Source organism: Balaenoptera borealis (genome assembly GCF_965194805.1).
Source record: "Balaenoptera borealis genome assembly, chromosome: 20".
Lineage (NCBI taxonomy): Eukaryota > Metazoa > Chordata > Mammalia > Artiodactyla > Balaenopteridae > Balaenoptera > Balaenoptera borealis.
This window is the reverse complement of record NC_138879.1, coordinates 4,175,283-4,201,874: the sequence shown is the minus strand read 5'-3', so window position 1 is coordinate 4,201,874 and position 26,592 is coordinate 4,175,283. Positions and strand designations below refer to the sequence as shown.

General features: G+C 38.5%; 1 long non-coding RNA gene across 1 annotated transcript; it reads right to left on the bottom strand.

Moving 5' to 3' along the window:
* Positions 1 to 7,689: 7,689 nt before the first annotated feature.
* Positions 7,690 to 19,750, bottom strand: LOC309618243. The gene is made up of 2 exons (XR_014238364.1): positions 15,705 to 19,750; positions 7,690 to 15,557 (listed from the first exon to the last, which is right to left on the bottom strand). It is a non-coding gene; the product is annotated as an uncharacterized lncRNA (long non-coding RNA).
* Between the last annotated feature and the right edge of the window lie 6,842 nt (positions 19,751 to 26,592).

Sequence of the window (26,592 nt, the reverse complement as noted above, 5' to 3'; positions counted from 1 at the left end):
TCCTGATAAAATCAGCTCGCCTCACACCGATGACTGTCATCCACAAGGAGAAGTGGCGAGTAGCATAGGTAACTATAGGCTGTTACGACTTTCCCTGGCAAGGGCTCATGGATAAAAATTGATTGCAAGAGCAGCGTCTGCCGAGAATGAAGGCCAGGCCTGGGTCCTTGAGGACTTACCCTGTAAATCATAGCTGCTCCACCTGGGCCGGCCACCTTGGGGAAAGCTGAGGGGACAGAACCCTCCTCTTAGTCCGTGGGTTAGTGCATGTGAAATCACTCTGCGTAACAGGAAAGACAAGAGCGAGCGCTGCTCTTTATTTCCTTTGGGTCCAAACCTGTTTTGCCTATGAGACTTTGGTCACGAAAAAGTTTTCTGCCAGGTGAAATGGGGTGTTTACAGGCATGGAAAAAAATGTAAAAATAAGACGAAATTTTCTATTTCCCCTCTTCACACTAAATGCATTTCATAACAGCAGACCTCTCAGGCTATATGCCAGAAATCTCACATATGAAGGAAAACTAGTTAAAACAAAACCAATCCCACTCATTTTGATTTCAATGTGGAAAAACCCTTTCCACGTGGGTCAGTTACAGAATAGAAGTTCAGAGGCATGCCAGCTGAACCTTCTGTGGACAGTGGACTTGGGGGATTCTCGCCCATTCCCTTCTTCCTGTGGAGAAGGTGGCATTCCACCCAGCCGCTTTGTCACCAGCCAGAGTGAGTTTGCCACCGAGGCGGTCTGTATGCAGTAACTGATCTGTGGATGTGTGCTTACATCTGAAATAGGCCTGCACGGAATCACAAGCCAGTCGTGCAGTAGAAGAGTGTAGGGAAATGTGTATCCTTTCATGAAGTGTGTCGTTCCATCATAATTTTTGAATCCTTCTGATGCTCAGTCTGGCCGGAGATGGGGGTTTGAAATGCAAATAAGTTGCAGGTAGCCTTTTTAAAATGAAAATATTATCTGGAAGAAGTGAGAGGGTCTTAGAAGATGATTTCTGAGTAGGTCTGGGGACATGTGTTAAGCCAAGGGACATTGGGGGGACAGAGGATTCAACGTAGGAGAAAAACAAATTAGTCTTTTAGTGAATGCATGATTTTCCCTTTCAGAGGTGAGTGTGTGAGTGATGTCATTTCTCCACGTCACCTCCAGCAATTGGTATTTTCAGATCTTTTATTTGATTTATTTTTTGCCAATCTGATAAGTGTGAGACGGTATCCTGATGTTTTGCGTTTTTCTAATTATCAGAGTGTGTGAGCATTTTCTCATATGCTAATTGGTCATTCAGATTTCCTCTTTTGTGAATTACTTGTTACAATATTTTGCCCATTTTTAATTGAGTTTTTGGACTTAATATTTAAAATATGTACATGTAAATTGTCCCAGTAACCTTCATTCAATGACTCATCCTCACTAATTTGTAATCACTAATTTGTAAGGCTGATAAACTTCATTATATACATGAAAATATCCTGGGCTCCCAAAACTGTTCCTTCGATAGGTTTGTTCATTTCTATGTGAATTCTTTTACTTGCAAACTCCTCATATATTATGCAGTTCTTGTTGTTGTGGTTGTTACAGCTTTATCTTAGGGGATCTGTGAATGCCTAATGGTGAAAATGTCCCCGGCATGATTTTGCATTTTTCTTCTCCTGGGGCACGAGGGATTTCTCAAGTTCTGGATTTTGTTTATTTACTTCTTTGTTTGTTTATAGTTGTTAATTTTACGGAGTGGTCTTCCTATGCAATTAAGCAGCGTACAATTGAATATCACATGCCTAAGATTTTAAGGGAGAGCATTTTCGATAACAGATTCAATTTTATTAATGCTTTTTTATATTTTCTTGTGTTCCATTTCCTCTTGAGTCAATTTTGGTAATTCATATATATTTTAAAAATATCCACTTAATCTAAGATATTAAAATTCCCAGCAAATGCTATTGATATACTTTCTAATGTTTTTTTCTTAATTCTCTATTTGTAGTTTTGTTCTTTTTATAGCTGATCTTGTGTATTTTTGCTTTTTGTCCATTTTTTTCTAATCAACGTTTCTAATGGTTTGTCTATTCAAAAATAGTTTTAAATTTCTTGATTATTATTAAATAGGACTGTAGCTTCAAACTGTAAAAAAGTACCTTGCATAGATTAAGTATACAATAAATGCAAGCTATTTTTATTGTTATAATCATTTCTACTTTATATTACTAAATTCATTCATGGTTTTATTTTTGGAATTTCTCCTTTTTTATTTTATTTGTATTTCTTTTGTTATCCTTTTTCTTCTTGAGTTGTTATTTTTAGTCTTCGTTATTTTATCAGTTTTAGTATTTATGCATGTGAATTTTTCTCTTAAATACTTTAATTGAATCTTGCAAAGTCTAATATCTATAGTTTTCATCTTATTAATATAAGTTTTATTTCATTGCTGTTTACACTTTCTGAAATCTTGGATTTTATTTTCACTTTTAGTCAACAAGTTTTTATAGTTTATTTTCAATTTCTTCACTTTTTTCCCTTAATTTTGTTATCACATATTCTTTTATTTTCATGAAAAAAACATTTTCTGTCCTACTGTCCTATTTCTACTTTATTGGAACTTATTAAAGTTACATTGTGGCTCTATAAACTATCAGTTGTGAATGTCATATGGGCGCTTGTAAAGACTTACTTTTTCCTGAATCTGGAGTTAAATACACACACACACACACACACACACACACACACACACACACACACACACACACACACACATACCACTTTTAGATCTCCCTTATTCATTTTTTCTTGAGTTTTTTATTTTCATACTTATTTTTTATCCACTGTATCTGTCTTAAGTAGGAGAGGTACATTGAAATCTACTACTATTAGGATTCTGTGTACTTTTTGTATTTCCTATTGTTTTTTCCCTAAGAAATTTGTCAGTCTGTTTTTTGGTGCATAGTTATTCATTCCTATTAGATATTTATTGTGGATTGCAAATTTTCATGTTCCCTGTGTATCCTTTTGTAATTCTCTTCCTCTGAATTCAACCTTGTTTTTATTAAGATTAGAATCTCTGTTTCCTTTGATCACTCATTTGCTTATTATTCCTTGGTCCACATTTTTATATTCAACCACCACCTGCCTGCCCTTCACCTTCCTCCTCTGTCAAGTTCCTTTGCTTTGGTGTCACTTTCACATGCTATAGAGTTGCAGTCTGCATAGAGCTCTACAGTATAGACTTGTAATCTGGTCTGAGAGGAGGTGCTTTTTTTTCTTCTTTTTGGTCTTTACATTTTTATACAATTTACATTTACTGATAAAAGTCTAAGTGCATATGCCGTAATTCATGTTATACTTTATTTATTGCCGTTGTTTCTTTTATTTTCCTTCTTTTATAATATGCTGTTTCCAAGCTCCTACTGTTTGTTGTGTGTGCACCTTCTCTTATTTGGAAGTTTCACTTGATATTTTTTGCTCTTGTAGTTTCTTTGCGATCAGAACTTGCATATTCCTTTCAACTCCCTCTTCCAGAGAGCGTCTGTTGACTAAGCAAATAAAATATTATGTTTGCTCTTTTGTCACTTTATCTACTTTTCCTTCCTTTGCATTATTAACAGAATTTAATTGATCATTTATATAATTTCTTTAGTGCTTGTATTTATGTCTAAATATAAATTTGCATTATTATTTGTATTATATACTTTATTTTTTTTTAATTTTTAAAAAATATTTGTTTATTTATTTATTTTTTTGGTTGCACTGGGTCTTAGTTGTGGCAGGCGGGCTCCTAAGTTGCGGCACGTGAACTCTTAGCTACGGCCTGCATGTGGGATCTAGTTCCCTGACCAGGGGTCGAAGCCGGACCCCCTGCATTGGGAGTGTGGTGTCTTAACCACTGTGCCACCAGGGAAGTCCCCCGTGTTATATACTTTAAATTGTATCTTTTAAACTCCAGGTATGAAAGATCAGCATATTACAGTATCTGGTAACTTCTAGCCCTGCTCCTCTTCCAAATTTTGATTTTATTCGACATGTTATTTGCCTTGATCATATATGTAAATATGTATATGCATATATATACACTATGTCATTTTATCATGTTATACTATTATACACTCTATATACTATACATATCATAAAATATGCCATATATTATAATACTGCATATATATCTATAGATTGATCAGTTGATAGATATAACATATATATATATAGCATTTATAGGATATAAGGAAATTGTTTTTTATCATTAATAATGGTCATAATAACTGTATCAAAAAGCTATGATAATGGGAACTAGAGTAGATCTTCCAGTAGGGCCGGTATGTTAGAGACTTCTGTTAATGGTACCAGAGTGAGTCAGCCTGAATTTAAGGTACAGGTTCAGGGCAAACTCATCATTTGAGGCACGCATTTCTCCCTAACATCCAAATGGAATCAATCCCAACTCAATTGTAACCTATTCTTGTTCATACCTCTATAGATGAAAAATTATAAGTTTTAAACATTCTGTTCCTATGATGCTTGTATAATGTCATCTCTTAGCTTTTGCTTTTTTCAGTTTAAATGAAGACGATGGCTTTTAACTTGACATGAAGAAGTCATACATTTAGACGGTCTAAGCTACTAGCTAGGAAACATATTCTTCTGGTGTATTTATAAATCTTTCAAGCTTGAAAATTTGATGATCAGTATTCCCCAGCTCTTCATTTCTAATTTGTAATAGTTAATAACAATAATCTTCCAGCTTGTTCTTGAAAGAACTGAAAGCATTGTATTCTTTCTAAATTTTCTCTATTCTATGCCACTTACCTAGATAGGGGGGAGAAAAAGACAAATAACTGCAAGAAAATTTTACTTTGGATTCATCCAACTTCTGACCTAATTTCCAGAGAAGTGATGGGTTCAATCATTTGAGGAAATGCAAAACTAAAGAAATCTCCCAGATGCAATGTACTTTGTATCTTGCTCATCAATTTATAATTGAATAGAAACTTTGGAATATTCTCATGGACAAGATTACCCCCTACCCCCATTTTCAAAACAGACTCTGATGTTAGATTTTTTCACCTGCTTTTACTGTGATATCCCATGTCCGCTGTTTCTAAATTCTCTAAGTTTGAAGGTTTCCCAGCATCCCTGGAGAACTGATTGGCTTGGATGAAGGAAAAGAATATTTGGTACCTGAAAATTTCAAGACAGTGACCAAGAAATTGCTATTGTCTCACATAGGATGAGAAATTAGGCATATACCCTGTAACTCAATATTTTCTAGACCCACACATTTGGCTCTTTTTTAAAAACATCTGTCAGAGTCTGGAAACATATGGGAAAAGGGAGAAAAATACAGACTGATTTGGGATGTTGGTTTCTTGAAGGGAATGCCTAGAAAGTCTCCTTCAAGACAAAGAAAAAATCAAACCCAAATTGCCATTTTGATGACATTTCCCAAATGACCATTCACAAGAGCTGCTAGCGCTGCTAAAAATGAGTTCCAGAAGACTGATGTGATAGGTACTCTCACTTACGGCCTCAAGTCCAAAGGGCATTGGAAGGACGAAAGTGCCAAATAAACTCCGCATCACTTCCCTCACTGTTGTAGACCTGTGACGTAAGTATCCTTCTAGATTAAATTTGCTGACTGGACACCACGAGATAACCTGATCCATATACTTAACACATGCAACCCACTTTTGTGAGAAACATATGACATATTGACATATAAAGAAAAGTATATTAAACACATAGGTACAGTTGAAAGATTAAAAAATTAGTAGCCATTAGCCATCATGCAGCTTAATAAGTAGAACATTACCAAAAGCCCCCCCTAAGGCCCCCTATATGACCTTTCTAGGTTGCATTTCGTTCTGTGGCCCTAATCCCTGCAACCTGTGCATATGTCGCCTCACATGGCAAAACGGACTTTGCCCGTGTGATTAAGTTAACGATCCTGACGTGGGGAGATTATCCTGGATTGTGCAGGTGGGCTCAGTGTAATCACAGGGATCCTTATAAGAGGGATGCAGGAAGACTGGGAATCATAGTCAGAAAAAGATGTGACGATGGAACCAAAGTTGGGAATGATGCACCGCGAGCTAAGGCATGTAGGGAGCCTCAAGAAGCTCGATGAGGAAAGGAAATGGATCTGCCCCTGAGTTCCCCAGGAGCAGAACAGCCCTGCCTCCTTCTTCATGTTAGACTCTGACTTCTGGAACTGTAAGGGAATAAGCCGTCTTGTTTTAAGTCATTAGGTTTGTGGTAATTTGTTATAGCAGCCGTGGGAAACTAATACACCCGCCTCCCCTGGAAGTAACCACTAACCTGAGTTTTGTGATAGTCACTCACTCGCTTGCTTATTTGTTTGATTTTAAAGTTGTACCACCTATGAATTTATCCTTAAACGATATACTGTTAAGTTTGTAAGCCTAAGTAGCAAGCACAATCCTAGCTGTGTAAGGACAGGATGATGTTATTATAAGTTATACGAGAAGTCCACAGAGAAAATAAACTGAACGGTAGTTCTGGTTTCAGTTCCCTGAGAGTTTACAAAATCTCCTTCTGGGGAAATCAATGGCAAGTTTATGAGTAAGACTTGAGTAACCCAAGACTCACCAAGCTGTGCACCTGGTGTGGCTATAGTATGAGCCTGGTACTAAATATCTGGCAGAAATATGTTCACTAGGCTAATATGTTCCAGAAACTAAATTCACAAAGGCGTAGGTCCAGCTCTCAAACCTAAGCAAAGCAGAATATGTATATAGGGTTAATTTGAATCAGATAGCAGGGTATGGTGGGGAGAGTGGGAATTACATCAGCACATGATGAAGATGAGCCAATAACAATGTCTGTGCCAGGTATTCTGAGTATTCTGTCCTCAGGTTTAAAGAAGTTTCAAAGGCAGCAGTCACATCGGACTTGTGTCTTGGATCAGACTGCTTCTTCTGAAATGTATAGTGTGCCATCTTTTACTCTCATCTTGGAGGTTCATTTTTCTTCTCTGGTATTAGATGCACTATTTCCCATATCCCGTGTTTCTTTTGTTTGTTTGTTTGTTTGTTTATGGCCTCATTTTGGTGAAATGCATCCTTTTGTAGTTCCTTGGGAAAGGATGAATGGCAAGTAACTTTGGGAAACTGTGTATGTCAGAAAACATATTTATTCTGCCTCAGGGTTGATTGATAACTTGGTTGAATATAGGATTCTTTGTGCTTTCACTTTCTGTGTGGAAGGCACTGCCCTGCTGTCTTCTTTAGTCTAGTGTTAAGTGCAAGGTAATGCTGCCTTCTGATCCAGTGTACATGGCTTGCCCTACCCCCAACCAGAACTTTGTTCTGAAATTTCAACATTATGGTCCTTGGCATGATTCCATTTTCATCCACTGGGCTTGACAATTAAAAGGTAGATACATTGAATCTAGCAGTTTGTATTGGGGACATTTTCTTGATTGATCTTTTTACCCCTGTGTTTTCTTTCTGAAATTCTTATTTTCTAGATTTTGGAACCCAGCACTGGTTTTCCTGTATTTTTAAAACTCTTTTATTTCCTATATAATTTTAATCACTTTGACATTGTGTCTACCTTCTGAAGAATTCCCTCAGCTTATTTTTTACCTTCTCTATTGAGTTTTTCATTTATTTTCCAACATGATTTTAATGTACAAAACCTCTTTTGTGTTCCTTGAATGTTTTTTTTTTTATTGCATATTGTTTTTATTTCGTAGAGGCAATATCTTGTTTCTGAAAATATGAATACTTGGTTCCTCTTTGAAGGTTTTCTTGTTTTTTTGTTTTTTCCTGTGTAGTCTGTCTTCTATCTTGCTTTGTTTGTTTGGTCCCTCTCTCTCTTATATTAGAGGCTGTTTTTCAGATATCTGTTGATTCTTGGCCGTCTGCTCTATGAAAAGTAGTGGAGACTAAAACACTGATTAGAATAATGCTGATGGGACTACTGTCAGTGTTACTATAGAATGATCTAGGTGAGCCATTAGTTTGGGATCTCTTGATGTCCTCACCCCAAGAGAATACTGGTCAGCTCCCCAGGAGAACATTCTCCCAATTTCCTGTCTGAGGGTTAAAGGTCAGGCTGTCAATATGTTTGGAGATGAATGGGGAAGAAGCCTGGGGTGAAGGGTGCCTCATTTCAAGATTCAGAATGCAGGCTGCATAATTCCCATGTTTTCATTCATTATGGCATCCAGGTTCTCATACTTGCTTACCATCCCCAATCCACAGACCCTCTGTTTCCTACTGGCCACAGGATAAATCTATAAATTATTGAGAGTGTGAGGAAGAGCAGTTGCTCAGAATGTGTTAGCGTGAGCATCTAGAGATCTAAATGCTTCTTGGGTCAGCTTCTTAAACCTTCTGATGTTAGCCATCCTGCCTTCTTTCCCAGTCCCAGTCACATGTCATTACTGAAGGTTTTGAAAATTCTTAAAGAATGTAGCTTTTCTCATTCCAGGCTTGGGATTTAGCTTTCTTGGGTCAGTTTAGCCAGTTACCACTGGTCCATCCCATTGCCAGCTTCCAAAATTTTGTTGCTCTTGTCCCTCTCCAGTTTCTCACTTCCTTGAGGTTTACATCCTTTTTTTAAAAAAAAAAAAAAAATCACTTTATTGTAATTTTTAGTGGGACTTTTGAAAGAAAGAAAAACTAATCTGTCTGTTTAATCTACTATATATATATGTAGGTGTTTGTGTGTAATGGAATTGGTCGTCAATATTTTAAAATAATGATATAATAAAAATTGTAGATCAAAATCCAGATTTATGGCTTCTCTTGACAAATCACAAGACTTCTGACACCGAGCCCATGACAGTAGTTGTTTGTATCTGGTGGGAGTGTGTGCTTTTTAGTTAAACTCTCTCCCCACCACTCCCTGTTATTCTACACCCAGAGCATTTCGTTCATTCCTAATACAGTACTTTCTTGGCCTTTGCAGAATTTTTAAGTTTGTAACCCCTATAGTCAAAGAAAATACATTGTAGCACCTGATGGCAGGGGTAGTAACTGTGTGTGGCATGGTCTTGATGACTCGGAATAAAGCTAATTGTTACGTTTCTGGACGGAAAGTATTTGAGGGGGCCACTAGAGGTGGCTCACTGAAAACTCGTGAAATCAAAACAGCCTTATTCTTCCTCTTTACTCTCTCCAGGAGTAATAGGCCTTCTTCTTCCGAAATTCTACAGATCAAAATCTAAGTGTGAGCAACAACCATACAGGAATCACACAAGCATGCAATATCCAAGTGGAGTTTTTTTTCCATGTCTCACTTTGTGGTCCCCTAATTTGTACTTTTGTACATATGCTGCCTTCTATTAAAAATATGTATAAGTCATATTTCCCCCAGTAGGTTGTTTAGTTCAACAATGGAAGAGCTTCTGTTTTTGTTGGCTGATATATCCCCAGGACATAGAACATAGTAGGTACTAAAATGTTTGTTGAATGAATTATCGCATATATAATTATGAATGTGTTTAATACTCTAAACCAGAGTTTCCTGAAGTGTGTTCTTTGGAAGATTAATTCTATGTATGTTAATAGTTATGTACAAAGAGAATGGCTATGTGATCATTACAAATTTGAAAAATGTTTAATTGAGCAAAGCTAAATGGATTTCTTCACTACAAGACTTTCCAAACCTTTATTAATTTCTTCATTTAATCAACAATATTTTCACGCCTCCCATTTTCTTTTCACTATGCCATGTGCTTTAACGATAACATCTACACTAATCCTGCTATTTTGGACCCTAAAATCAGGCAATATATAAATAAGAGGGAGAATCAATGGACTGTTTCCCCTCTAATGTATTTGAACAATAGATCCCTTTCCAAGGAGCATCTCATAGTACTTGTATTCCTTTGGGAAGCCTGGCTTTTGCCATAAAAATAACTATTTTAATTCAAAAACTAGTTGGGAATTTTTATGTGCAATTAGTTCCAGGCCCTGTAATAAATGGGGACTAATAGATTATAAATAGTACCAGATAGGGTACTCCAAACCCAATCAAATTTTCCCAACTCCATTTAAGAAAAAGCAGTGGAAAAACTAGCTCCCACTGTAGATATAAATGAACTCCCAGGGGAACCAATGACTTCACTCACCATTCAACTTTCCAAGCCAACCTCAGACGGTGAAACGCATTATAATCAATACAAACTATTGGCCAGTCAGGACCCAGACACTTAATAGTGTCATTCAGGGAGTGGCATATTTTTGAAAGTCATAATGAGGCAGTTGAATATGCTGTTGTACCTTCTCAGTGAGTGATGTTTTATGCCAAGACCATCATGACAGATGTTTTGCACATACCCACCAACCTGATTTACCCAATCTCAAATACCTCAAACTCAGAGTATATTTTGGAGGAAGGCCAAATTCTATTAATTAACTTTTATCTCTCTCTTGCTCGTTTTCTCTCTCACACACATGCTTGCCCTTTTAAAAAAAAATGCAATAAAGTTTCAGTAAACCTCAAGAATCTAATGTTTATTTTAATTAACAATAAGCTTTTGAACAGAAAAACACACCAAGGTATATTATGTTCTATACTGAACTCCATTCTTACAAAATACATGCTAAAATTGTCATCCATGACTTTCATTATTTTTAGAATTTATTTTTATTTTTATTTTTTGGAAATAATAGTTTCCATTTGAGCTTAAACTATAAATACAGGACACTTGCAGGGCTATGGTCCCTATTGGTAATGTGACTTAAAGATTCTTAGTTAAACTGAGTGATACCACTCTGTAAGCTTTTGATTATGACTCCAAAATTTATCAGTAAACCTTATGAGAGCTCTACTAAGACTTCAGTAATTCCTAATGCAGTGAAGGAGTGAGGAAGTACACAAAGTGGAAAATATCTAGCTCTTGCCCTAGAGGGATTTACGTTTTAATTTAAACAAGACACAGCAAACAAACAGATAATTAACCACAGTTAAGTCATATCCCTAAGTTAGCAAGGGAAGGGAAAGGGAAATATAGGTTGCCTTGCTTTAATTATTTATTTTTCTATTTCAATTTAAAATTGAATCATTTTTTAAATGGAAACCGGAGAGTTGAGAGTGAAAACAGCCCAACTGTTACTGTAGGGCTGATGGAAGAATAATAGTGATAACCTAAGGAAATAAGAGACATTTCCTGTGTGCCTAGTCTGTGTCAAACAGTTCATGTTCAGCTTCTGTTAATCTTGACAGTGGTCTGACAGGTAGCTGTGTTTGTTGCTATTTTATCAATGGGAAAAGTGAGACTCCATGGTATTTTTTTCTTTCTTTATTTTATTGAATGCATGGTATTTAGGTAAGTTGCTCAATATCTAGTTGAGTACAGAACTTGAGTCGAAGAACAGCTCAATCTAACCACAAAGTCTTGGCTCTTTCTACTCTTCCAGTTCCCTCCTACGAAGTGGCCATGTTCAAATCTTTGCCTGTCCAGTGTCATGACACTCTGTTAAAACCCCAGAACTCACTTGCAAGGGTTTGGGGCTGAGAGAGCAAAGACCACCATTCAGTTGCTACCAGTAGGTTAGGAACGGTATCTAAAGATCATCAGCAAGGTGCTAATCCTGACACAGGGGACCAAGCCTTCTTTGGCATGAAGAGGAAGCTTTAAAAAATATCTAAGCATGTGATCCTAGTTAGAAATAACACCCCAGTCTCTATAAGGAGACTGCTGCCAATCTCTTCCCCAGCGCCAGGTTCCGGGTGCCAAGAAGCCAGCACCTGATTATGACAACGTTATTTTCCTGCATAGCTGTGCCGGCCTGACAGGATCCTGCCATCACGTGACAAGTCACCTGCGCAGACTTGTGTGGGAATCAGTGACTGGAGCTGCAAACCAGCCTGGACTGGTTGAGGCAGGGAGGTGGATACAGAAGCAGTGAGAACACGCATAGACATACGCGCATGCGCTCCCGTGCACACACGCACACCCCGCTACCGCCAACCCACTCAAACATCTGTAGTTTCATTTGCAATTAATAAATTAATTAAAATGTTCTCGTGGGAAAATACCTTAGTGAAACCATGGGTTTACTGTAGTGAAACCCACCATCAAGAGCTCCACTATAATAATACTGATCATACCAGGAAGTGAGGTTAGTGGTCGGTCTTTTTACATATGAAGAGTGCAGTGATAGGTTTAACTACTCTGTTTTTCCCCTCCCTCTTTGCGTTTTTTGGCTGACTAACGTCTGCTGAGGATGTGGCCTAAACTTAATTAAAAGAGAGGGAAAGAGAGAGTGCAGTAGCAAAAGCTGTATTAATTACAGCAGACCCTGTGTTATAGCTGTTTTCCCCTTGGAATCAAAGCTGCAGCCAAAGTGCACACTAAAAGGCACAGGTTTCAAGGAATTTTTAAAAGAAGAAGAAAAAGAGGAGGAGGAGGAAATAAGTATTGGAAATTTTAAATGATGTGCATGATTATATGTTTTTTAACTTAAAAATGTGCTGTCTGCACAGGCTACCATGATGGGGTCAGAGAGTGGAAGGTGGGTGCATATTTCTCTTCAACATTGGGTTAACTGATAACGTTATTACATGCGTATAATTGTGCATGTCAATTAAGAGGTATGCAATTATCAATCAAAATTCAACTTAAAACCACTTTCTACGTCTCATTGGTGCTTCCAGATGTAGTTAGTTGTTTCATAACCTGATCATTAGTTCGTGTCTCACTGTTTCATTCATTAACTCACAGATATTCAAGTTCCTTTCATTTGCCCCTAGTCCTTCTCCTCAAAGCGTTACAACTTCAGGCCAGGTTTCTCCACACTATTGACATTTTAAGCTGGACCCATTCTTTTTTGGGGGGGTGACTAGGGTGCTGTCATGTGCATTGCAGAATGTGTAGCAGCGTCCCTGGCTACTACCCACTAGCTGTCAGCAGCACATCCCCCTCCACTGTGACATCTGAAAATATGTCTCTGGAAGTCAAATGTCCCTTGAGGGGGCAGAATCGGCCCTGGGTGAGCACTGCTGGACTTACGGGCCTCGGTTCCTCTTTGCAGATCCTGAAGGTTCACATCTGTCTTCCTTCTCCCCTCTTCTCTGAACACAAAACCCTGCCTCTGTCCTCTAGCCTGTGCTCCTCTCATTTCAGGTATGATTAGTCTTTTCCTGAGATGAGCCACTGCTCCTTACGGTGGCCGAGGCACATTTCAATCCCATAGGCAACACCACCAGCTACAGATTTAGGAAATCTTAATTCTCACATGCCAAGAAGACAAGTTGAAGAAGGAAGATGAAAGAAGTGAGAGTTTAAAGGCAGGAGGGGAGAGTAGAAAGACTGCTGAGACTTAAGCTTAAATTGTAACCTGTCCACTTAGCTAGTGGTAGGTTAGGTAAGCTCTCTAAGTTTGTTTCCTGTTGTACAAGATGACTATAGTATTGCCTGCAATGCAGGACCGTTACGACGATTATATGGTACAGTGATGTGCCGGAAAAGGAACACTCAACTAAAGCTCTGACCCCTTCATATCAATTTCCATGAGACATACTAAGGCCCCGAATTGTGGCTTTGGAAAGTTACGTGGATGTTTTTTCATTTTCTTACGCCTTTTTACCATTTGTAAAATGTGGGATGCACTTCCTCGTGTAGGTTTTCTCTGGAGTCGCAGGTTCTGTCTGGCAAAGGTGAGCGATGGTATCTTGATGATCAGGAGCAGTGAATCAGAGCTCTTGGGGCAGCATTTCCCAGGTGAGCAGTTGCCTGGAGGAGCCTCGGCGTCAGGGAGCAGTTCAGCCTCTGGTCTGTGGGTTCAGGTCTCCCGCCTGTCTCGTTTAACTAGAATGGAGCCCTGTTGGGACTCAGGGTCTGAGTATTTGGTGCTTTTACTATTTTGGAAAATAAATTCAGCCTCAAACTCTTTCCCTGTGTAACACTTTTCTTCCTTTTAAGAAATCGAACATGCCTCAAATCAGAGTTGAGAGGTTATCAACCAGAGGGGTCCTCAATGTGCCTCTGAAATGTAGTCTCTTTGAAGTCACAGAGGATTTTTGTGGAAGTGCAAAATTATCTGAGCAAATGACTGAAAAGTTGGAACTCACAGCCTGAAAAGATGCTTACTGAAGAACAAGAGAACTGTCATCTGCTCTTATAGCAGCATTCTGCCCCTGACAGTAGCGACAATGAACGCTTTGTTGGAAAATATGGTATTTGCGCCCTACGATAAAAAGCTCAAAATTTAATAGCTGCCCTCTGAACATAGTTATTAACATTTTGTGTTGTACTATTTTTTGGATTAGAAATCGTTTGACTTCGTGCTCTTTATTTCTCCTACATTTTTTCCATTGGTTCTGTTCACAACTTTTACCCTTTCTTCCTGAAATGAAGGCAAGAGTATAGTAAGGGGGAAGTGTAAGAGTAAAAAAATTAAGAGTATTGCTCCCCGGGTCCTGGGAAGAAGGATTTAAATGTTTAGAGACATTATCTCATTTAATTTCAATAATAAAATTTCCCTGGCAAGGGAAATATTATTATCCATATATTTTTTTAAAGAGGAAACTGAGGTCTGAAAAAATCAAGTAACTCATCAAAAGAAACAGAGGTGTCAAATGGTAGAACCATTCAAAGTTAGATGATAAAACCCACACACTTTGTATTCTACCACATTAGGCACTAGCTGTGTCTTCAACACGTCCTGTCCCGTCTCCCCATGAAACTAGAGATTGAGGGACCCATGTGAGATTCCCAGCTCACCTCCTGGGCTCAGTGAACCCTCTCAGATTTCTGAGACAAGGCATTCAGAATCAGGGCTGATTTCCATGCTCACTTCAAGTCTTATTCTTGATATAGGCAGGACTTGGGAATGCTTTGACAACATTTTCCTTTATTCCTCCAGCAAGCTGGGCAACATCTATACCAGAAGCAGCAGCAAATGAGAGTTTAAGTTGTTCAGGGCTTTCTGAAGAGCAGGCCCGTGTTGAGTGCTTTGCTTGCATTTTCCAAATTCACAGGAACCCTATGAGATCAGGTATCCTCATTATTTAAATGAGGAAGCTGAGGACTAGACAGGAGACTGGAAGATTTTAGTAATTTGCCCAAGGTCACAGAGCAGAGCTGGGAGTCAAAACCAAGCTGATCCCCGACAGCTCGTAAGCACCCAGAGATGCTGACTGGATTGGGCTGCACGTGTATTATTTCCTTCCATCTGCTCAACACTGGACGTAATTTGCAGAAAGATGAAGCACCCAGCTTAGCTCAGGGTGTCTTCTTAGACACCCTGAGCTCAGCACCACTGTTGTTTACTCAAGTATATAAGTGCTCAGGGCAGTGGCTTGCTGGGGGCAGGTCTCTTCAGCTCAGATAAGAGAATGCTTAGAGGAAAAAAGAGCTGCCAGTTCTCAAGGAGAGCTCAGGCTTTGGCTGTTGCATCCCTTGATGTTTCTGTGAACTTAGAGGGCAAGGTTTTAATTTGACACTATCTTCGGGAAATCTAATTAGCAAGTCACAGGGTTTCCGTCCGCTGATCCTCCCAGATAGCAGTTGCATATACGGTAAACACAAGCAAGAAGACAGAGACGGAGGAGCCCAGGGAGGGTACAGGCAGGTCCTGGGGCAAGAGCACTGACTCGATCCAGATGAGTCAGGTGTGCAGGAGCCCAGGGAGGGTGCAGGCAGGTCCTGGGGCAAGAGCACTGACTCGATCCCCATGAGTCAGGTGTGCAGGAGCCCAGGGAGGGTGCAGGCAGGTCCTGGGGCAAGAGCACTGACTCGATCCCGATGAGTCAGGTGTGCAGGGAGAGGACTCCCAGGCCTGAGCTTTCTTCTGCTCACAGTCTGGAGACCCAAGGTGCAAGGGGACCCATCCAGGAAAGAAAACAAGTGACCTTTGAATATAATTGGTATAAATGAGCCCTATTGTCATTTTTACTAAAGATCTTGAGGGGCTGAGATAGAAATAGGGAATTTCTCTTCCGTAAGGACTATTGATTCAAATTTTTCATACTCAGCAGTTATCCCATGACTCTTCCCAATATGGCATCAATATAAAATACTTTTAAAATGCATCAGTTTAGAACAATACAGCAGGCTTTGAGCCAGCTAAACCTAGGAATGAAACTTCGCTGCACTTATGTATTCGAGATACATAAATGACTTAACATCCATGAATCTCAGTTTCCTCACCTGAAACTGTGGGATTGAAAAGTATCTTCCTCACTGAAGGATTCTAACTGTTCAGTGACTCTCTGGAAGCAAGCATTCAGCACATAGTACATATCCGCTGACTGCTGTTAGTATCGTTCATTAAATGGGCACTGAGCAACTGCTAGGTATAGAATGGGCACCTGTTGTTTATTCCATGTCTATTCCATATCAGACACTTTTTACACATTATTTTTATTCTTCACAGAAGTCCTGTAAGATACGGAGGTATGGTTGAAGAAATGGTCAAATTTGAGTCCGTTTATATATATGTATATATAATTCTAATGTTCTAGGGGGAATCTAGACTCTAAGAGGGAATCACATAAATATGCCTGAATGTAGTATTGTTTTATTGACAAAACCATTAGTCAAACAAACAAACAAATGAACAAAAACACCTTAAATTTCAATCTTTACAAAGCCTCTCTATTAGTAAGATAGTAAAGTAAAATACTCTATTAGTTATTTATTTTGAAATGCAGTTAGTAGTTTGGAAAGGCATATTAATTTGTAAGTAAATCAATCAATATTAGTTTTAGATGCACAAGGATTACTTGAGACAGTAAAAATGATGTCCTTGTTTTCGTAAATTAGGACTTTATAGACCACTTTAAAAAAACAGAGAGATTATCATACTAAGTGAAGTAAGAGAAAGGTAAATATATGATATCACTTATATGTGGAATCTAAAAAATGATACAAATGAACTTATTTACAAAACAGAAATAGAGTCACAAACATTGAAACCAAATTTATAGTTACCAAAGGGGAGGAGGGGAGGGATAAATTAGGAGTTTCGGACTAACAGATACATGCTACTATATTTAAAATAGATAAACTACAAGGACCTACTGTATAGCACAGGGAACTGTATTCAGTATCTTATAATAAACTATAATGGAAAAGAATCTAAAGATCTAAAGATTCTTTTCCATTATAGTTTATTACAAGATATTGATTCAGATGTAAAACTGAATCACTTTGTTATACAACTGAAACATTGTAAATCAACTATACTTCAATAAAAAAAAATAAATTTAAAAAATAGAACCTAAAAGAGATAAGTTTGGTATGGTGATCACAGACATATTCCTACGGTTCAAACTAAACCAAAGCAATTATCTTTATATAATACAAAAGGGGACTTATGGCTTTTTCTATAACTTCCAGTGAAAACATTATTCATGAATGCATAAAGGACAGAGTTACAAATACTTAAAAAGAGATAAAAATCACATGCTTTGAAAAAAATGTAATATTTGGCTCAAAAAGTATTTTTTTCTTAAAAAAATCCTGTTGTCAAAGGGTTTGAAAGGAAATGCTTTATATAATATGAGTGGAAAATGAATTATTTGTAAGTTAATCTCATTTAATATAATATGGGGTTATAAATACGTTACTAAATTAACACTTTAAGAAGTTATCTATCTCCTTAAAATTTATTTTTTCATATAGACAAAAAAAAAACACCTCTTTTGAAGAACATTTACTAACATATTTTAGGAGACAGATGCACAATATTGAATATTGCTGAAAGCAAGCTACTGTACTGGTTGTACTTAGGGATACAAACACTAATCAGCTACCCGTGCTAACTTCAAGGCACTTACAGAAGAATAGGGAAGATAAGGCATACTTTTAAAATAGCTCTTGTATATGATAGGAAGTGACAAAGCCATAAGAGAAGTTATAAGGAAACTATTTTAGGAATTCACTAAGATTTCAAAATAAACCACAAGTATGAGGTCTAATAGGTTTCTTTCTGTGTGTTTTATTTTTTGTTTTGCTTTTGTCTGTTTCTCTGGTTGTTTGAGGTTTGAGGTTTAGTGAAGAGAATAAATAGGAGTGACTTAAAACCTATCCATGTCATCCTGACTCTGTCAGAGATGTCTGTTGAACTAGATTCAAGTTTAAAAGCATAACTATATCCATCCCAGATCCTCAAAATCAAGTTATGATGGCCAGTTTTATATCATTCCAAAGGTGTCAAATTCTCCTGATCTGCCTTAATTATTTTTGAATAATGTAAAAAATAGATAACCTATAAAAGAAACATGGGTGTCAATCTTCAAGCAAAGGAATAAAGGTGATTTTAAAGAAAATCATTCTATATCTTTGTGTGTTCAAAAACTTATTCATGTCATCTCCATACATCTATTTAGGTTTTTTTTGGCCATGTTGCACAGCATGTGGGATCTTAGTTCCCCAGCCAGTGACTAAACCCACGTCCCCTGCAACGGAAGCGCAGAGTCTTAATCGCTGGCACGTCAGGGAATTCCCTCTATTTAGTATTTTAGCATCCTGAGGAAAGTAATTGTTTACAGCCTGCACCTCAGAGAAAGAATCTTGTCCTCTGTAGCTTTGGAAAGGCCACTCGGCCATCTGAGCATCCTCAGTGACGCAGAAGTTTCCATTTAAGAATGTGTCTACTTCCTCATTGGGTCAATTATGTTGATAAACTTTTGCTCCCCTTAAACTGAATTAAGTTTTATTTTATTTTTTTAATAAATGCTGCTTGTTCATTTAAATACTTCCTTCTGAAGCATTAAAGACTATGCATATACATAATCATATTTTAAGCGTATTCTCTAAGAAACCACCAAAAATGTGAGGAAATTGAGTTAGAGTTAAGCACATTTTAATGTTATTTAGCCTCTAAAGCTTCATAAAAGGTCATAAAAACTATCGCCCGTGGCTCTAGGTAAGAGAATTGGCACTAAAATAATGAAATCTTACTTGGAAAACAGCAAAGAGGCAAATAACACCATTAGGTAAGTCCTTTATACTTCTTATTGTAGTGATGATGATTTGCACAAAGAAAAAACAACAACAACAAATACATGAGCTGGTCCACAATTCTAAGTCCAAGTCTACACAGTGCATGAAAAAATGGGTTTAATACTTAATGCCCAGGTCCAATTAACTAGTTTGAATATTTTCACTACCAGCCGACCCTTTGGAGTGACAGAGGCACCGTCTGGAGTTCTGACGGCTCTATCTAGCTTCTTTGCTCTTCACCTGTAGCTAACCTCAGATAGAATTTCATTCCTCTCTTGGCTGGGAACTCTCATGATGAATCAAGGCTATAATAGATTTGCAGTTGTCTTTTTTTTTTTTTTTTTTTTGTAAGCATTATTATTTTCACTGGATGCAAAGAGATGTGTTTTCTTTTCTCCCAAGCAAATGTATGACATCTGGCCATTCTTCCCCTGTCAAAAATGCATTCTGCCATGGCTGAGCCGGGATCGCACAGTTGTTAAACAGCAGGGATTATCAGGCAGGACAGTATTAAGTGGTATTTAACAGCAAGACTAAAGTTCTCTGTCAAATGCCTGACTTAGGGCTTCTTGACTGTTAGCATCGCAGCCCCAAGACCTTTTGCGCGGAACCATTTTTCATTCTGACAACAAACTACTGTGGCTTTCCAGGGTTGCTTTGCTGGAGCTGACAGCCAAGTATTTCTGTGGCAGAAATATTGCCATGGAGTAGGGGATTGGGGGTGGAGGGGAGACGTTTTTATCCCCTTTCACTCTAAGTGCAATGGCATTCCAAGCAGTAGGTGTCCCAAGTCGATGACTGGTTAATCTATTCAGTATGATCCCTTGTCTAGTCATAACAATAGGGGGGTCGGGGGACAGGGGGGTGTGGAATATTGGCCTCACAATGGGATTGTCTGAAGTGCACATTACTTTCCCCATCTCTTCCAGGCACATTCTCATTGACATAGGCTGTGGAGGGTGACCACTGAGACTATCAACTTAAGTACCATTCGCTAAAAGGTTTTTTATTGGGGGGGAAGGGGGAGAGCGAGAGGTGTTTGACGGGTCCCTAAAGTTCAAGCTCAGCCATTTTATGACCGCAGTAAGACATCAGTTATGGAACTTATGATATGATGGGTGCAAAGGCAGGAAATAAAAGAAAGAACTTAATGAAAGTTTAATCTTCTGGGGAATTGGTGGCCCTCAGAGGCATAAATTGAGAGACCTAAAACTAAATTTCTCTGTCAAAGGCTGGCATCGAGTTCATGCAGGTTTTACATAAGAAAACCATAAGAAAATAATGTTGTTTTGTAACATTTTCTAGTTAATGCTCCTTCTTAATATTTGTATTAAATAACAATTTATTACTTGTATATATTTTTAACTAGTTGGAAGTCTTGCTTTTGGACATTATATATTAATAACTATCACAATCATTAATCAATACACCACTTTATCACAACAAGGACCTACTATATAGCACAGGGAACTATATTCAATATTTTGTAATAAGCTGTAATGGAAAAGAATGTGAAAAAGAATATATATATATATATATATATATATATATATATATATATATATACAAACACACAACTGAAACACTTTGCTGTGCATCTGAAACTAACACAACATTGTAAATTAACTATACTTCAATTAAAAAAATAGGGAAAAAAAATACAGTACTTTATCATAATAATAAATATGCATTATACTTGAGTTAGCTAATTGAGCTTACACATATGAAATACTTACGGAGATTTTCACTTGAATTTACACCTAGAATGATTTCGCTAGTTCAGTAATATTCGCCCCACAGAGGATATTGGTAGTGCTTGGAGACATTTTGGGGTGTTAGACCCTGGGGGGACAGGTGTGATGCTCTTGGCGTCTGAGGGGACGAGGAGGCTGATAAACATCTTACAAGGCGCGGGTCAGTCCCGATCACAAAGAATTGTCTCACCCCAAATGTGAAATCCTTAGTATGGAATGGAATGTCTCCACAATAAGATCCCAACCTACCTTACTGTGACAGAGGCTGCTGGAACATTCCTCAGATGTGTTCTCATTCGTTTCTATAGCAATAAAGCCCTTGGTTTTAGGTGGGCACACATGGCCATAAAAAAATAAAGACTACGTTCCCAGCCTCCCTTATATTAACAGTGGCCATAGAACCAAGTTCCAGCCTAAGGATTATTGAAGGAAAGAACACATGCCCCTCTCCTTCCCTTTTCTCTTCTCTTCAGGCCAGAGTGCACGTAAGGGGGCTGGAGCTGGAGGTGAAACCGCAAGGGCCCCGGCTCCTAATAATCATATAGCTGTGAGAGAGAGCCATAACATTGATGCAGTTCTATTTTGTGTAAACAAATGTCGTTTGCAATGAAAACATCCTAAATCGCCGTCATCACCATCATCATCATCATCGTCCTACCTCCAGCACATCCATCATACAGGAGTCATTCCAGTCCCCCTGGGGAACTCAAGAAGGTCCTCTTTTTGCTCCTAAAGTTCCCCAGGCAGGACCGCCTACCTCAGACAGACCCATCTCAAATGGTATTTCCTCCCAGAGTAATCAGTCTTCTAAGTGTTCCTGATTGAATTAGGCTATTTTATTTGTAACAACAGACTGGTTCAATTAATCTCCAGTAATGGAGATTTACTAGAAATGTACATAGGTATGAGGACACAGGAAAACACAAAAAGCAAATGGTCTATGAATGGCCCCCAGAAGACATGGAATGGGAGGCCCATATGGGATCCTAGGCAGCCCTAGAGAGTTTAGCAACTGGAGTTTGTGAGCTTCATGATTGATTTCTACCATTACTGTGATTCTGCTGCTCTGTGTGTATTTTCACTCTCACATTCTCTCTTCACACTCAGTCAACTTATTCTTCCTTTTGGTGCATACATCTTTTCTCCACCTCATAGTTTCTGTGTATTCATAGTTTATGCACAACAGCTTGTAATCAGTTCTGTGCCTAGAACTAGAAAGAGAGGATCCTTCCCAGTACCACACATTTTAGAGGTTCTCCTCTGGCCTTTTTCTGGCCACAGCACTCTCCATGAGGCAAGAACTTCCAAGGCAAAGCAAACAAGTTCACCCAGAGCCTACACCCTGCCCCTCCTAGACCACAGTCAGTAACAAGGGTCCCTGAAAGTCCCTCTTCTAATGACCTAGAACCTTCGTCCAGGGCTTCCAGAGAGGTGACCAAGAGACAGCTATTTGTGAAAATATAGTTAGAATTTGGACATGTGAGCTGAGATTTCCATGTGCCTGAGTGCAAGGTCTCCTGTGATAAGGAAGGAGATGGGATAAAAAGAGAAGAGACAGCAGATCTTAAGCTGGGAGCAGCCCCTGCCTTTCCCCGTGCATCAGTCTTCTGACATAAGACGACAAGGAGTCTGAGAAGCCAAGATTTTAATCTGGCATTTTAGAACTTTACAAAGATACATTTGTCAAATTGTTTCTTTGGAGTTAGGAAGGAAGATAGACCATGTTTTATTACACAGCCTATTGACTTGATTTATAATTTTAAAATATTTAGGTTATATGATATTTTAACCTCTATTTGTGTTCTTGTCCCTGGTCCCACATAAATTGGAGGGGTATGTGTGTGTAGGGCAGTGGGCTTGCTTACAATTTCCCTAAGTCCTAGAAACTGAATTCTCCAGTTAATCCTACTCTAACAGGCCACTTTATCCACTAGCCCAGTGGTTCTCAACTGGTGGTGGCACTTCCTCACACCTCCAACCCAAAAATGTTTCAAAATATATGAGTGGCTTTAATTGTTGAGATGGCTAGAGAAGGAGAACAGGGCCTACAGGGGACAGGGGGCAGGGATATCATGTCCTGTAATGTATGAGATAGTCGTACCTAATGAAGTGTTGTCCTGCCCCGAATGTCAATAATATGTTAATTGAGAACCAATGCAGCCACCAGTTATGCGCCCCTGGTCCAATCGGCTGTGGATCTGCACAGGTTGATGTCAGGGTCTGTGTTTACACTCCTGCTTAAGGCTCCCTTTCCCTAAGGGGCAGTGGTTAGAGCAGTTCTCCATGGAAGGGTCTACGGATATGTGAGACGTCTTAGCATAACATGGCATAGTAACAGAGGCAGAATTTAAGTCCAGATTTCATGCATGAAGCTTTCATAAAATTTTAAAGCTTTCACAAAATTTTAGGCACCTGCCTTATTAAGCATCATATCAGAATTTTTATATGCATATTTTATTGTTTTAGTCTACAATACTGTTGTTTCAACAGCACATTATTTTAATCAATAACTTCAGGAAGCCTAGCTAGCAAATGAAGCACCTTAACTTGCAATGCAGACCCTAGGAGCTGTTAGTATGTGAAAGGCACTAATCATGAGGGCTGTTTCCCAAGATAGCTTTTCAAAGGCTTCAACTGTTTAACCTACATCAACATTAGAAGGTTCACTAGGTAGCTTATATTACAAATAACTTTTCACGGGTGAAATGAATCCTAATATCTGAGGGTGTGGATTATTGCTGCCTTTGCTTGAAGAGGGAATAAGAATCTGGTGTGTCTAGTGGATCTGGTGTCCATCACTTAATTGAGAATTGTCCCATTAGACTAGAAGGCTAGATGAATCCTGCTGCTAAAATATTGTCTCATGTCCCTCAAGAGAACCTTCATGCAAAATATTGCACACGTTGGAGTATGTAAAGGAAAGACAGCTGGGGCACAACAGAGCTTACAGGGACAGACTGGGTGGCAGCATATGAGTCTGCTTGCAGATATTCAAAGGTTTGGATTCTGGAGGAACTTAGTCCTTTAAGCCCCACCAACTCTCATGATAGGAATCCACTGATTCCTGCCACAAAGACCTTGACTAAATTGGTTTACATTCGTATGAGTTTCTATTACTCAGTGGATGGTAAATTTGTGGAGAGCCATGATAGCTATTTATATATTTCATTCACTGAGTTAACATTCTTTAAGTGTTGACAATGTGCTGGGCCTTGTGCTGGCTCTTTTCCATCCACTAATTCAACCCTACAGATAATAGCGAAGTGGAGAGCATTTACACCTCTTACAGATGAGGAAAACAGCATTGAAAACCTGTTAGTAGTTTGCCCAAAGTCACACAGTGACAAAGGTAGAACTTAAGTCCAGATTTCATGAATTTAAAAATCTCATTAATTTCTTAAAAAAAGAAAAACCTTCAAAAAATATATTTATAGGACTCAAAGTTCAACACAGTGCCTTGTATGTAATTTGCATGTGATAGGCGATTAATATAAGCTTTAATAAAACTTATCTTCTAAATATTGGTTTCATCTCTGAGGATACAGAAAGACTTAACATACATAGTTATCTATCAAAGATCGAGCAATTTTGCTGTCCAGGTACTTTTGTGGTTGGGGATTTGCATCACATGGATAAACCTCCAGAGCAGTAGTTTATAAGCTGAAATCTGAGGCAGCAGTGTCCTAGGAGCACGTGGAGGAGGGCAAAGAGAACTCATGCGGGCAAAATTCTGGGACCACTGACCCCCTCCCTACAGTTTCAACTTGAGTATCTTTCTGGATTCTGAAAAATACCAATATATTAAAAATACTCCATTCCGGAAAATAAATTCCCAGCTTTAAAACAAATCAGAAAGCATTTAATTAGATGATTGATAATTTTACCTTTGATCTAAACAATTTGGTGCTGAGTAAAAATGAACTGTCACAGAAGAATTCATCTATTTTGACCAAGTTTATGATAGAATTATCATAGAAAGATAACATTAATTTATTCCACAGATAAAATTCATTTATTACATATACACATGCACACATCTTCACTCAAAATGTCTTTAAGACACCTGTTGGAATAAAAATTTATACAGCAAGCTGGCATGCCTGTGAAGGAGAGATAAAAGATGCAAATTCATGAAGTAATTTTGGCTCTCAGGAGCCAAAAGAGAGACTTTGAAGTCGTGCTAGAGGTTGGCCAGAAAGTCAACTTATTCAGGAAGTGATTAGCGCAGATATTATCATTTTCTTGGGGAAAGCTATACATCTAGCCAGCCAAAGCTCTATAAATCAACAACATAACCAGAGTTGGGAATTCCATTAACAGTTGATTTCCAGGAAGTTAGCAAATTTAAAAACATAGCTCAAATACGTATGAAAAACAATCCTCTCTGAAGTGTGTGTGTGTGCACAAGGAGTCATGCATTAGGAAAACGAGCAGGGCTGTGATCCCTTGACAGCACATGTGGCAGAGAAATCACTAAAGTTGGCTGCTTTTGTTGCTAATGGCAGAGCACTTGGGTTTACCTGAGACAAGACCCTTTGACAGTTCTTTTGAACTAACTTCAACTGTTCCTCCCTCTGCCTGTCAGAGAAAGTCAGACTTGAAACCTTGCATACCCTGTTGGGTGGAGGGAATCCCTAAATCAGAGGAATATGGGTGGTTTTTCCACCTCCTTTCCCCCAGGCAAGGTGCTTTATCCAGGACACAAAAAGACTGAAGTTTCCTGTCTGCTCTACCCCTGTCCAAAATCTGCAAAGGTTTTCAGACTTCTAATTTGTTTAACAGCCTGGTTCTAGAATTAAAAGTATTTGGATATATCCTAACTGGCTAAAATGGAATCTATCTCTTATTTCCTCTTTCGGAAGTAGCTCAATATATTACAGGAGACACAATTTATAATATGGGTTATTTTGGTAATTTGTCAGCTATTGAAGGGAGTTCCATTTGGCTTGGCTTGACTCTATAAAACTAAGTTGTAATAATGTCTGTAGAATCAAAATGGGGCCCTGTTCTTCTTTGAAATGCGTTTGGCTCAGGTAGGTTTTTTCAGAGCACCAAGGTTCAGGATGAAGCTGACAGAAAGTGAAGGATAGCATGAAGCAGCAAAGGAAAGATTTTGAACAGGAGAGAGAAAAGGAGAGACATCAAAAATCAAGTAAAGAATGCATATACTTTCTTCAGAATTTTCTAAAATATTAAAAATTATTAGCACCATTCTGTTGTGAAAGCTCTTTACACTAAGGTTTGCTAATTGGCCTTTTGAAAAAGATTTATTTTCTGAACATTCTGATGAGTCCAACTGTCATTTTATAAGTGCTATGTCTTGAAATTCAGTGAATTAGGAAATTGCTCCAAACAGAAAGCAAGAGTCTGATAATGTGGATTTGGATGGAAGCTATTTCGAATTTCCAGAAAAATTTTTGGGGTCGTAGCTTGTTTGATGTTCCATTTGATTACATCCTCATAGCTTCAGAACCCCTACTGGAAAATGAAAAAATTGTAATTTAACTGTTTACACTAAATGATGCTAGTTCTTTAGCTACTTCCAAGGTCCCATTTGATGGATTGATTTCATATATAGTAGTAATTGGTCAGCTATTAAAATTTATATTTATATATACACACATATATAAATTCATATGTAGGGGACTTCCCTGGTGGTGCAGTGGTTAAGAATCCGCCTGCCAATGCAGGGGACACGGGTTCAAGCCCTGGTCCAAGAAGATCCCACGTGCCATGGAGCAACTAAGCCCGTGCACCACAACTGCTGAGCCTGCGCTCTAGAGCCCGCGAGCCACAACTACTGAAGCCTGTGTGCCTAGAGCCCGTGCTCCGCAGCAAGAGAAACCACTGCAATGAGAAGCCCGCGCACCGCAATGAAGAGTAGCCCCTGCTCACCACAACCAGAGAAAGCCCGGGCGCAG